Source organism: Mustela nigripes, chromosome 14 (genome assembly GCF_022355385.1).
Source record: "Mustela nigripes isolate SB6536 chromosome 14, MUSNIG.SB6536, whole genome shotgun sequence".
Taxonomy (NCBI): domain Eukaryota; kingdom Metazoa; phylum Chordata; class Mammalia; order Carnivora; family Mustelidae; genus Mustela; species Mustela nigripes.
Genome location: NC_081570.1, coordinates 69,716,252 through 69,731,162, shown reverse-complemented (window position 1 = coordinate 69,731,162; position 14,911 = coordinate 69,716,252). Strand labels below are relative to the sequence as shown.

The 14,911-nt window shown below is 37.3% G+C and overlaps 1 pseudogene; it reads right to left on the bottom strand.

The window, feature by feature from the left end:
* Positions 1-12,581: 12,581 nt before the first annotated feature.
* Positions 12,582-13,760, bottom strand: LOC132002184 (elongation factor 1-alpha 1-like; annotated as a pseudogene).
* Between the last annotated feature and the right edge of the window lie 1,151 nt (positions 13,761-14,911).

Sequence of the window (14,911 nt, the reverse complement as noted above, 5' to 3'; positions counted from 1 at the left end):
AAAAAACATAAACTGGATTATCAAAGTTAAAAGTGATCTGTGAAAGACCCTGTAAAGAATATGAAAAGCTATATATTAGAAGAAAATATTTGACAATCACATATTCAACAAAGAATTCAACCTGAAACATAAAATTATTATTAAAATACAGTTGTAAGTACAAGATTAGAAACAATTAGAAAATGGTCTAAAGATATAAAGAGGTTTCACTGAAGAGGATGTAAAGATGACAAAAGGCACATGAAAGATATTCAAGATCATTAGTCATTAGGGAGATAAAAACTAAAACCACAATGAGATGTCACTACATAGTTATTAGAATGTTAAAATAAAAATGGAACACCAAATCCTGGCAGTTGTGGCGAAGAGCCGGATCACTCATACATTGCTGATAGAAGGGTAAAATGGTGCACTCACTCCAGAAAAGTGAATGGCAGTTCCTACAAAACTAAATGTGTGCTCATCATATCATATGACTCAGCAATTGGCTGAGCATTTATGTCAGAGAAAGGAAGACTTCTGCTCATGTGAAAACATGGACACTATTGCTCATACAAGCTTTATTGGTCATAGTGCTAAACTGGAAATGATCTAAACATCCTTCAGTGGGTGAATGATTAAGTTAACTCAGACATCCATGCCAGGGAATACTACTCAACGATAGGAATGGACCATTGTCACATACTTGGTAGCATCTCCAGGAAATTACACTGAGTGAAAGAAGCTGGTCTCAAAAGATTTCATACTGCTTCCATTTATAAAACATTTTTTAATGGCAAAATTACAGAAATGGAGAACATATTTATGGTTATTAGGAGGGAGGGAGGGAGGGCCAGAGGGAAGAGGTGGCTGTGAATATACAAGGGCAAAAGGAGGAGCCTCGTGAGGGAATTGATCTGTATCTTGGCTGTAATGGTGTTCACACAAATCTACACACGTGATAAAATGCTTAAATTAAACACCCACACGCTGGTGAAATCTAAATAAGGTTGATGTATTATACCTATGTCAGTTTCCTACCTGTAATATGATCATACTATAGCCATGTGAAATGTCATTAGTAAGTGAAACTCGATGATGAATGTATGGGATGTCTGTAATTATTTCATATAACTGCATATGTACCTACAAAATAAAACGTCTAAAATACGTTCAACGTACGTTCAAAATAAAACCACGGTTAAAAATTCAATTTGACAGGGGCAGCTGGGTGGCTTAGTGGGTTAAAGCCTCTGTCTTCAGCTTAGCTCATGATCCCCGGGTCCTGGGATAGAGCCCCATGTCGGACTCTCTGCTCAGCAAGGACCCTGCTTCCCTTCTCTCTCTTTCTGCCTGCCTCTCTGCCTACTTATGATCTCTGTCTGTCAAATAAATAAAGTCTTTAAAAAATTTCAATTTGACAGAAAAATAACAAACTAAAAAAACTGACAAAATGTATGACAACAGGCTCATGGCTTCTAATGTACTAATTTTCAGAAGAGTAGAAAACCCAAGATTATGAACAGAAAATTCAGATAAAAAGGGAAACACAAAAAAACTTTTAAATATGTGAAAATATGTTCGTATTTTTTCATAATAAGACCAACACAATTTAAGCTGTAATAAAATATCTTTTTGGAAAGGTCAAAAGGTTTGATAGTAAATGTCATTGGCAAGTGGTCCGAGGACATTTTAGGGTGAGGTAGGTCACAATACAAAGGGATGTAATCACTTTGAAGGATATTTGACAATATCAAAATTTAAAATTTACTTGCTATTTAATGGGAATTTCATTTCCATAAATTTGTATATCAAGTATACTAATCTGTGTATAAAGTGCATTATATATATAAGTGCTATATGTAATAAGGAAGAACTGGAAACTGCATAAATGTACATTAAAGGCCATTAATTCATTACATTATGACACAATCACAAAGTATGTAAGAAAAATGAGGTTAGCTCTGTATATTCTGACATAGAATCATATTCAAATTATTGTGTTTAGAGAAAATCACAAGGTCATGAATAGTATATATAACTTATCCTCAATTGTATAAATTTAAAAGATACATATACATGAATATGTCTATAAATAAATATATATATGTGTATATATGCAGTTGCATATACATGTGTTTCTGGAGAGTTCACAAGATAACAAATAGTGGCTGGCTCTAGGAAGGCAGCAAAAGTCTTCATTTAGAGAGCTGTATCCATTCTCTTTTAAGCCTGTTGTCTGGCTTGGAATAGTTACTATGTCTGTCTTCATTATTGATGTGTCCCCCAGAGTCTAACATTTGCTTAGTACATTGTAGTGGCTAAATAAACACTTGTTGAACTGAACAATATTTCTATGTTATTTACCCTTGAGGAGTAACTCTTAACATTGCAACCATTAATTACTTTTATGTGTAGAAAGCTCTATACTTTCCACAAATCTTTTCTAACACATGATCTTACTTGATCCCCAATGTTTTTTCAGTTTATAAAAAGTATTTGTAAGTTTTACCTATGTGTATATTCCAATTATTTCCTGCAATGCAGTCAGAGATGCTTATATCATTGCACACCTTATATAAACTCTGTTTTCACATTTTTTTTTTTACCTTTTCTATTTGCTTTGTTGTGTTTCACCCTTCTAGCCAGTTTTTCTCTTTACTCTTTCTTGAGGGATTTTTTAAAAAATTTATTTATTTGAGAGAGAGGTGGGGGAGTGTACAAGGAGGGGGAGGGGCAAAGGGAAAGGGAGAAGCAAGCAGGGAACTTGACATGGGGCTCAATCCCAGGACCCTAGGATCATGACCTGAGCCGAAGGCAGACACTTAAGGGACTGAAACACCCAGGCACCTCTCTTCTCTTTACTCTTATGCACAAATGGCCTACCATCTTCTGTATTATCACATTTAAAATACATTACTCTTTTTCTTTCTGCTTTCTTTTTATTTATAAAACAAGTTGTTTTTCTTTTTCTTTTTCTTTTCTTTTCTTTCTTTTTTTTTTTTTTTTTTTAAAGATACTGTAGCTAGTTCTCTCTGTGTCCTTCAGGGATTCCTTTGAAATCTATCTAAAAACTATGTTGCAGTTTCTCTTCTTTACCCCACATCCACCAGCTTCCTATAGAGCGACAATTCCTTCTCCAGCCCAAGAATTATTGGCTCAGGCCAGCAGTTTGTCATAAAATATTCTACATGACATCCATGCTTTGTCCTAGCTCTTCTATTTCCTGCAGCCCCTTAAAGATCTTTTTTAATATCCTTACTCTCAAATCCATCAATTTCCGTGTTATAAGGAGAAAAGGCCTTTGCAATTATTCTATGTAATACTTTCCTAACTTCTTTTTTAAGGACCTCATCCTATATTCCTCTTTCTGTTTCATTTAAACTATTCTGTTGGAAAGTTAGCCTTTTCTGTTTATCCCCATTTAAGAGTTCTATTTACGCTTCTGTTTGCATATTCTGGGCCTTTCACTTTTCTCCTAAAATATTTAAAAACCAGGTACTCCAATCCTCAAAAACATAAGCATATTGTGTCCATTTCCAGATTTTTCCCCCCTGATTTTGATTAGTTGTTTATGGTGCATTAACAACTTTGTGCTTTTAGTTGTTTAATTTTTAACTTTGAAATAGTTCCATCACACACACACACACACACACACACACACACACACACATATAGCAAAACCCAAAAGCTCTTTGATCACATGCTCTTTATTTTTACACATAATTTTGATCTGACTGTCCATTTTTATCTTTTAGGATCAGTGTTAATCCAGTCTTCCTGACCACTTTAGGAAGTTTCTAGAACGTTCTCGGTCTTTCTTCTCTTATTTGTCCTTGGGGTGTTTGAGTTTAGTTTGTTTGTTTCGAATTTTAGAGGTTGTTTAGAGTTTTCTCAGTTTGATTTCCATTTCTTTATTTAAAGTTTTCTCAGTTTGGTTTCTATTTCTTTAGCAATCATGTCTGTTGATGGGATCTCCAAAAGTTCTATTTTATCTATGTTAAGATAGATCTGGTTGCTTTATTGGCCATGATGCTGCGTAACAAAACACCTTGAAATGCAATAGTTTCTTAAAACAAGCGTTTATTTTTCTCAGCCATGTGCTTATAGGTCAGTGGGGACCTTTCTGCTTATGCTGAGTGTTGGCTGACCTTGGGCCCAGCCTTTAGAATTGGCTCTGTGTCTGCTCCACATCTTCTCATTGTTCTTAAACCGACAGATCCTGGTCATGTTCTTCTCATGGTGAGGTCCCAAAGGCCCATGCAGGTCTTTAAAATCTCAGCTCATGTCCCCTCCCTCCCACTTCGTATTAGCCAAAGCAAGCAGGGGTAGACTCTGTTTCCTCTGCTACACTGTACAGGAGGGAGTGAGGAACTGAGAGCAAGCCTGCAGTCTACCACAGCTGTAGATAGTCTATTCCTTTGGATACCCTATGGCTATGTACCCTCTTCTTCCTCTTGAAGCAGAAAACCCTGATGCCTCCCCTACAGTCCCTGCATCCTATTCAAGAGTTCAATCTCTCGAGATGGTGTAGAGGCTCTTCTATCAGATTTTGATTTGTTGCCTCATGGTTCCATCAATTAGATATTTTTATTAATGTAAAGACTGGAAAAGCCTCTCTGGGGCATAATAATCATCAAAAATTTTGCTGAACAAAAATGCCATAGGCTCCCTGCTCTGGCTGTGGAGTGAGCTCTTCAGTTTGTCCATCTGGTAGCCCCAGGTTTGCTCTTCAGTAAGAATCCTTTGCCCATTTTGCTTAGTGGTCTCTGGCTTTGCCTTCTGAAAGAGTTTTCCTTCTCCATTATCCTGCAGCCACATCTGAGGTGGACGTTCAGGAGCACATCTTTCCTAAGGATCACACTTATAGAGCAAACCAGTTCCTGTTAGTATGGTTTCAGAATCCAGTGGATTATTTTTGGACAATAAGTTACCCTCAAAAATGTGGTGGTCTTGCAGTGCAACTGGCTTTTTGGTGATTTCCAAGTGTGAGTGAACACAAAGTTCTTGGATAAATGGAATTTTTAAGCTCAAGGACACAAGTCTTTTTATTTATATACCTTTGTGCTCTGCCCATCCAAATAATTCTCAGCTTGTTGTCTGCTGCAATGACGACATCTAAAATAATGTACTATCTTTGCCAGCAGCCTATCCACTTTTGAATGGTGGGACACTAGTCATATTTATTGCTAAGATTAGAATTTGCAGATACTTCTTTTAACTGCTTCGATTTAGAATATAAACAGTTTGCCTTTCCTACCCTGAAAGTTTTCAAATTATCAGTCTCTCAGTTGGCTGAGGATGCAGGTTATAGGCAAAGAGTTTCTTTTAATCTTAGAGAAGAGGGAAGTACTTTCTCTTACAACTCTCATAGTGGCCAGCTGGTTTCACCTTAAATTCATCATTCTTTTAGGATTTTGCTGCCAACCCATGCCAACATTTTACACATATTTTGCCATTTCCCCTAATACCATATTAGAGCCTTTATAGCATATGGTTGGCTTTCCAGTATGTGGCAGGTGATGATTTAACTAAATACTTTACTAGTATATAATAATAGTCTTGAGATTTTCAGTTTTCATTATCTGTGTAATGAATTTGCACCTACCTAGTTCTGCCTTCATCTAGCACCATATCTTAGCTTCTGTTATTTGAAGCACCTCACATTTGTGTGCTATATCAATCAGTTGAACTAAGTGTTAAATCCACATAACCAAGAAAAGAAATACTGTTGGAAATGATAGTGGTTAATTGAAATACAAGTTTATTTCTCTCTCATGTAAAAAGGAATTTTGAAGATAAATCGTCCAAGGCCACCTTACTGGCATCAGGATATTATCAGAAACCAGTCTATCAACAAAGAGAAATAAAAGATATCTGAATTGGCAATGAAGAAGTCAAACTCTCTCCCTTTGCAGATGACATGATTCTTTATATGGAAAACCCAAAAGACTCCACCCCAAACTACTAGAACTCATACAACAATTCAGTAATGTGGCAGGACAAAGTCAATGTACAGAAATCAGTTGCTTTCTATACACTAACAATGAAAATACAGAAAGGGAAATTAGAGAATTGATTCCATTTACTATAGCACCAAGAATCATAAGATACCTGGGAATAAACCTAACCAAAGAGGTAAAGGATCTGTACTCAAGGAACTATAGAACACTCATGAAAGAAAATGAAGAAGACACAAAAATGTGGAAGACCATTCCATGCTCTTGGTTTAGAAGAATAAACATTGTTAAAATGTCTATACTGCCTAGAGCAATCTATACTTTTAATGCCATTCCAATCAAAATTCCACCGTTACTTTTCAAAGAGCTGGAGCAAATAATCCTAAAATCTGTATGGAATCAGAAGAGACCCCAAATTGCTAAGGAAATGTTGAAAAAAAGAAAAACAAAACTGGAGACATCACGTTACCTGATTTCAAGCTTTATTACAAAGCTGTGATGATCAAGACACCATAGTACTGGCATAAAAACAGACACATAGACCAGTGGAACAGAGTAGAGAGCCCAGATATGGACCCTCAACTCTATGGTGAAATAATCTTCGACAAAGCAGGAACAAATATACAGTGGAAAAAAGACAGTCTCTTCAACAAATGGTGCTGGGAAAAGTGGACAGCTATATGTAGAAAAATGAAACTCGACCATTCTCTTACACCGTACACAAAGAAAAACTCAAAATGGATAAAAGATCTCAACGTGAGACAGGAATCCATTAGAATCCTAGAGGAGAACATAGGTAGTAACCTCTTCGATATCAACCACAGCAACTTCTTTCAAGATATGTCTCCAAAGGCAAAGGAAACAAAAGAGAAAATGATCTTTTGGGACTTCATCAAGATCAAAAGCTTCTGAACAGCAAAGGAAACAGTCAACAAAACAAAGAGGCAACCCACAGAATGGGAGAAGATATTCACAAATGACAGTACAGACAAAAGGTTGATATCCAAGATCTATAAAGAACTTCTCAAACTCAACACACACAAAATAAATAATCATGTCAAAAAATGGGCAGAAGATATGAACAGACACTTCTCCATGAAGACATACAAATGGCTATCAGACATATGAAAAATGTTCATCATCACTAGTCACCAGGGAAATTCAAATTAAAACCACATTGAGATACCACCTTACACCAGTTAGAATGGCCAAAATTAGTAAGACAGAAAACAATGTGTGTTGGAGAGGATGTGGAGAAAGGGGAACCCTTTTACACTGTTGGTGGGAATGCAAGTTGGTGCAGCCACTTTGGAAAACAGTGTGGAGATTCCTTAAGAAATTAAAAATAGAGCTTCCCTAGGACCCTGAAAATGCACTACTGGGTATTTACCCCAAAGATACAGATGTAGTGAAAAGAAGGGCCATCTGTACCCCAATGTTTACAGCAGCAATGGCCACGGTTGCCAAACTGTGGAAAGAACTAAGATGCCCTTCAACAGACGAATGGATAAGGAAGATGTGGTCCATATACACTATGGAGTATTATGTCTCCATCAGAAAGGATGAATACTCAACTTTTGTAGCAACATGGACGGGACTGGAAGAGATTATGCTGAGTGAAATAAGTCAAGCAGAGAGAGTCAGTTATCATATGGTTTCACTTATTTGTGGAGCATAACAAATAACATGGAGGACATGGGGAGATGGAGAGGAGAAGAGAGCTGAGGGAAATTGGAAGGGGAGGTGAACCATGAGAGACTATGGACTCTGAAAAACAACCTAAGGATTTTGAAGGGGTGGGGGGTGGGAGGTTGGGGGAGCTAGGTGGTGGGTATTAAGGAGGGCACGTATTGCAGGGAGCACTGGGTGTGGTGCATAAACAATGAATTCTGTTACACTAAAAAGAAATAATTAAAATAATAATAATAATTTAAAAAAAAAAAAGAAAAGAAACCAGTCTATATTCTTTATACTACTCCACTTTGAACATAAGGCTTCCTTCTCTGAGGTTACCTCATAGTATAAAATGGCTGCTCGACGTCCATTCATCACTTCTGTGACAGCAGAAGAGGTGGGAAGGATAAAAGAGCATCTCTCGCTCTTGAATCAGTGGGCTCTCTTTCTTTACACAGTGTTCCCAGAAGGCCGCTGCAAAATCATAAGCTTACGTCTCATTGTCTACGACTTAGACATATAATTTCATCTTGCTACAAGGGATGATGGGAAATGTAGTAATTTATTTGTTAACTGAATACAAATGAGATTTGGTTATTAAGGAAGAAGAGCATTATAGGTATCAGGATTCTGCAATTAATAGTCTCTACCGTAGACTCTGCTTTGAGACTTTTAATTCGTTAAACCATGTTCAGTTAAGCTTTGACATCTCGAAAGGACAAAATATTTTCTCTTCTTTATCATCCTCATATCATAATTTAAGTCATCCCTATTATAATGGCAATTTACTCGTCCTTCACATACATATGCCACATTTCCAACCTTTATAGAAATTAATTTCTGTCATTACTCTAGCCTTATTTAAAAAGACAGAGTATGTTACTGTATATAGTACAACAGTAATTCTTTTATATAGATCTTTTCAACGTGACTAGTTCATTTCTTTTCTTTTAAGTACATTTCAGACTGCTCCTCTGTTTACCTAAATAATTTTTTTTTAATTGAAAATGATCTTAGTGACTATCTACTTAGTTTGCTCATTTTGTAGATGAGGATTCTAAGACCTAGAAGTACCTTAGGCCACTCACGTTACACAGGCAGGAATTAATAGACAATCTTTATGCCTATATCCTTGGATTTGTTTGCAATTCAATATGTCCATATAGTACTTTTTATTTTCCCCAATCAAATTTCCTTCTACCTTTTTTAGGTTATTGAGTTTAAGTCTACTTCCAACCATTCCTACTATAAGCAGAAGATAAGTCATGACCCAGAATAATATTTCCTTTTTAAATTTCTCTTATGGATGAGGATAGAACATAGTATATTCATAAATCTGATATTTCCTCTCACTGAGGAAATCACACATATGATCATATATCTTCCACTTCAAAGCTCATCTATCTTTGAACATTTTATTTGTGGGATTGGCAAACTTTCTCCTTTTATGAATTATTTTTCCCCTTTTGGCCAGTGTAAAGAGCCCTGAACCAAGTTCTTATCTACGTGAAAGTAAGTTCTCCTTTAGGTCCTTGTTCTAAAATGATTCCATTACCCACCCACCCCATTCATTCTATTTGTAGATTAAGTTAACAATATTTATAGAGTACCTTTACATGCAAAGTTCCAAGAAATCTGACGTAAGCTGGAAGCATGCAACACAAGTAACATGAAAACATCTATTTTGCTTGATCCCAGGAAATTTTCTTTCAACTCCCAGATCTCTTTCCCTACTGTGATGTTCTTCCTACCGCTTCTCTTTATCGCCAGAACACAGCATGTAGTAAGCAGCCATACATGTTTTTTGCATTATGTTGAACCTCAGATTCTGGTTAAAACATCCCTTTCTGCTTTCTTCTTTTTCCTCCAACGTCTCATTTGCAGCAGATAAACAACCTGTAGTGGTTGCTTGGGAGACTGGAAGTTTGGGTGTGGTGCTCCACCGGGCAAATTCAGGATTTAGCAAGTATGTGCACACTTCCGGGTTATGCTTTTCATACTGTTGCTATTGCAGTGTTATTTTTTTTTCATATTAAATTTCACTTGGTCTTGCTTACAACATACGGTCATCTTTTTTATCCATATGGTGGAAGGCAGGTTTGACCTTGAGCCACCCCTTTCATTTTCACTTTCCTAATTCTTTCCCCTTTCCAAACTGCACCCATTTCCCTTTTTCCCCAGGTAGATTCACTGAATTCCTTTCAATCTATCCTATTGCTTTTTGCAATATTGATAATCATGAATATTGAGTCTAATATAATGGCTGGCACTCAACAAATGAAAATCATTTTTCTTGTCTTTATTAAATGATCTTTACCATAATTCCACATGGTGGCTTTGACTGGCCTAGGATGAACGAACCACAGCATAAGATATTGACATGGTAGTGAAATACTATCCTGCAAATTATTACTACATTTGCAATAAGACATACCTGAGTTTAAGGCTAGGCTATCTCAGTCACCATCGTGTGAAACCGGCAAGTTATGTGAACACCTTGGAGCTCAGTTTCTTCTGGGTGCAAATACCTTCTTCACTGGGATGGTGTAACATTAAATTGGAATAATCATATCCCACTTGTCTGGTGCATGGCAGAAGTGCCAGAAAAGTCTGTCCTCTTTTATACGGAGCTTACTGGAACCTAAACCAGTGGCATTTATAGGATACTCCTCTTAGAGTTTTTATATGTCTTCTATTTTCTTTTCCATATCCATTTATAAAAGTCTTACTAATTATCTTTTATTGATATTCTTAAGAATTTATAAATGTAAGAGTGTTCAGTCTCATTTATAAGAAAAAAAAAAAGGACATCAAGGAAGGAGAAAATTAACAGTTGGAATGCGAAAACAACTTTTAGCCTGCATTCAACCTATTGCTGAGTATACTTGTTTCCCTGAAAGTTGAGGTAAATTATGCCACTCCCTGGTGGTAAGAAATTGATTTGATTTTGTTTTGAATAAACTTTGAGAGGGAAAAGCCACATTTCTTCAGCATTTTCTCATCTTATCTATATAAAATGGCAACTGATTTAAGTCAAAGCTCTTCTGGAACTGGTCTTGTAAACTTAGCTCTAATAAACTAAATGTCAATGTGATAAAAAAAAAATCCTTACTAAAGAAAAAAATATCTACTTCATTCCAATTCTGAAAAAAAAAAAACGTGCTCTGCTGCAGCTCTGAGAGGTTCTTTTTGGTATCCTACTGGGGTCCATTCATTTACTTTTTGTTCAGCATAAGCTTCCAGGTAGAGTTTGGGCAAAGTAGCCACCCAAGTTCTTTTAGTAGACGGTAGCAATGAAGTGCAAGAAATATCTGTGTTCATGTCATTTCTTGATGAGCCTTTTTCCTCCAGTGACCTCCAGTATACCATGGCATGTAACTGGATAAATGGTCAATCAAGTTAGACTGTGGCCTCTTTTATTCCAGAAACTGAGTTTCCAGTTTTAGATATCAACTTTTTTGATGCTGCTTAACATTGTTAAATACAATTAATATTCAGTTTACTAGTTTAATGTTCTATAGACGAAGGGATTTTATGTCTCAAGCTTGCACAACTGTGAGGAAGAAGAGCTCCTGCTCATCACACTCACAGGGGATAAGAAACTAGGATCTAAGTTTGGCAAAGGGACAATGATGTGCTAATTCCAACAAAAGGACATTTTACAGAGAATACTGGAACATCATTTAATTAAAGGTCAAAAATGGACTCTACTGGAACAGAGTAGTAAAGATGTGTCTTAGTAGTAACAACCTCTGGGAAAAAACCAAACCAAACCAAAACAAAACACTTTTTTATTTTGTACTACTTCAGCTCCCTCTCAAGCCTTTCCATTGATTAACAGAGCTGCTGACCCCCTCTCTGACTGTGACTGGCCTTTCTGTCCACCAGTTTGTGCTTACGGTTCCCTTCCATCCTACTCAACTTCTCTTGGTTCTTGGAGTATGTCTACTCTCTGATGTGACTTGGGCCCTCACATGTTATTTCCTCCCCCTGAAGCCTTCTTCATTCCCTTTTTTTGCATGGATAACTGTTATTTATCATCAAAGTCTCAAATTAAAGGACTGAGATAACTACTAGGTTAAATAACCAATGACCTGTCCCTTCTCTGGTGAAATCTCTTTGGGCTCTCCCCTCAGTTTTGGAGGGAAATGTCCCTGTGTACTCTGCATAGCAAGAGTCTTTTGCTGTACCACGGCATTTAGCTGAATAAATGGTGAATCAAGTTGAACTGTAGCCTCTTTTATTCCAGAAACTGAGTTTCCAGGATTAGATATCAACATTTTTGATGCTGCTTAACACTGTTAAATTCAATTAATATTCAGTTTACTAATTTAACATGCCATAGATTAAGGTTTTTATGTATCAAGATCTGTGTATGTTTCCTCAGGGAAACAAACAAAAATGGTTGATTATAAATATTCTTCTCTTCCTCCCTATACACATAGAGAAGTGCATAATCTAATAGGAGAGATAGAAAAGTAAATATAAAGTCAAATTCAATACTTTAAATACTGTACTAGACACAAGAAAAAAGGTGTTTTTGACAGTATATTCATAGAGTTAGGAAAATTATAATGATGAGGAGACTAGAAACTGAAAACTCTTGAGTTATTTGGAAAGAATTAGTATCGAGAAAACAGAAAAGCCTATATAGTAACTAGAAAGTCATTCAATTGAAGAAGAATTTTTTTTCCTCATTTAACATTTGTTTTAATGGGCCTCAAAATTCTGTCCATATTTTTGGTCAAGTAGTTTCCATTAAAAGGTATTGATCTTAAAAACTACTAACCTAAAATTGCCACACACACACAGAGAAAAACAAATGGTCCACAGAACATTCTCCTTTCCTTCTGAAAGTTTTACAATGCTTTGTAATCATTAACCAGTCTTGTCCAATTGACACAAACAGTTCTGAGACCGTTTTCCACCACTGAGTAAGACTGAGGTGGTGAGTATTGGGGATAATACTCATTTAGCCTTCTGAGCTTTCTGGGCAGACTTGGTGACCTTGCAAGCTCCAGCTGCTTTTTTATCCACTGCTTTGATAACACTCCAGGCAGCCATCTGTCTCATGTCACAAACAGCAAAACAGCCCAGAGGAGGACAGTCAGAGAGCTCTCAACACATGTAGGCTTGCCAGGAACCATAGCAAAGATGGCAGCATCACCAGATTTCAAGAACTTGGGACCATCTTCCAGCTTCTTTCCAGACCACAATCTACTCCTTCAGCTCAGCAAACTTGCAAGCAATGTGAGGTATGTGACCATCCAGCACAGGTGCATATCCAGCACTGATGTGGTCTGGATGTTTCAGGATTATCACCTGAGTCATGAAGCCATCTGCTTCCATGGGTGGGTCATTGTGACCATTATCAGTCACACTGTCACAATGAACATCTTTGACAGATACATTCTTGACATTGAAGCCTACATTGTCCCCAGGAAAAGCCTCACTCAAAACTTGATGGTGCATTTCAACAGACTTTATTTCAGTTATAACGCTGACTAGAGCAAAGGTGACCACTATGCCAGGTTTAAAAATACCATTCTCCACTCGGCCCACAGGGACAGTACCAATAGCACAAATTTTGCTGACATCCTGGAGAGGGAAACGCAAGTATTTGCCAGTTGGACAAGTTGGTGGCAGAATGCAATCCAGAGCTTCAAGCAATGTTGTCCCACTGGCATTCCCATCTTTATCGGTGACTTTCCATCCCTTGAACCACAGCATGTTAGCACTTGGCTCCAGCATATTGTCACCATTCCAACCAGAAATTGGCACAAATGCTACTGTGTTGGTGTTGTAGCCAATTTTCTTAATGTAGGTGCTGACTTCCTTAATGATTTCCTTGTATCTCTTCTGGCTATAGGATGGCTCAGTGGAATCCATTTTGTTAACACCAACAATGAGTTGTTTTACACCTACTGTGTAAGCCAGAAGGGCTTGCTCACGAGTCCGCCCATTCTTGGAGATATCTGCTTCAAGTTCACCAATACCAGCAACAAAATCAGGACAGCACAGTCAGACTGAGAGGCATGTGTGTTCATGTTTTTGAAAGTCTCTGTGTCCTGGAATGTCAATGATGGTCTCATAATACTTGCTGATTTTAAATTCCCACAGGAAGATATCAATGGTGATACCATATTCATTTTCAGCTTTCAGGTTTATGCAAGACCCAGCCTGAAGGAGCTCTTTCCCATCTCAGCAGCCTCCTTCTCAAATTTTTTCAGTAGTTCTTTTGTGGATCCCACACATTTGTAGATCAGTTGACCAGTAGTGGTAGACTTGTCCAAATATGGGGGTCCAATGATGACAATGCTGATATGGGTCTTTTCCTTTCCCATTTTGTTTTAGGTTTAGCTGTGGTTTTCATGACACTTGTGTTCTGGCAACAAACCCATTGTAGGGTGGGGGGAAAAGCCAGCTGAAGAAGAATTTAACTTATTTTGCACATTTTTAGAGGGTAGAAATAAAGTAATAATAAGTGGAAGTTATGAAGAGGTGGTTTTTTTTTTTTTTTAAAGCATAGCAAGGAGGGATCAGTGTTTTTATTTTTTTTATTTATTTGACAGACAGAGATTACAAGTAGGCAGAGAGGCAGCCAGAGAGAGGAGGAAGCAGGCTCCCCGCCGAGCAGAAAGCCCGATGTGGGGCTCGATCCCAGGACCCTGGGAACATGACCTGAGCTGAAGGCAGAGACCCTAACCCACTGAGCCACCCAGGTGCCCCAAGAGGTGGGTTTTGATCAAGGCTAATACCTTTCTAAAAGTGAGAGTATTGAACAATGGAATGGATTTCCTCAGAAAGTGAGGGTTTCTTCATTGCTAGAGTTCCACAAGTACATGTGGAATGGCCAACATCACATCTATAAAGTAGAACGAAATGGGAAGATTTACAATGAAATGATTTAGTGTAGCAGATAATGGTGCAAAGTATCAGAAAATTAGAACTTTAATCCTGGCACTTCATTTTCACCCATGACATATATGCTGACCTCTTTAACTTCATTTCCTCAACTGAAAAATGGAGACAAGAGAATCTGCTTCAGATGATTGCTGTAAGCACTGAATGGGATTAAGTATTTGAAGGCGCTTTTCAAGTGCTATGAAATAGGAGGTATTATTATTTATGTTGTTAGTAAGAAAAATAAAAATAGTCATAGGCATTATTTTAGTCTCTGTGGTCCTAGAAGATAGACAGAATAATTCTCTTCTTACACCCAAGGAAAGTTTCAGATTACAAATGACCTTACCATAGAGACAGAGCTGGTCAATGAGTGGCAGAACTGGGAGTCAAGA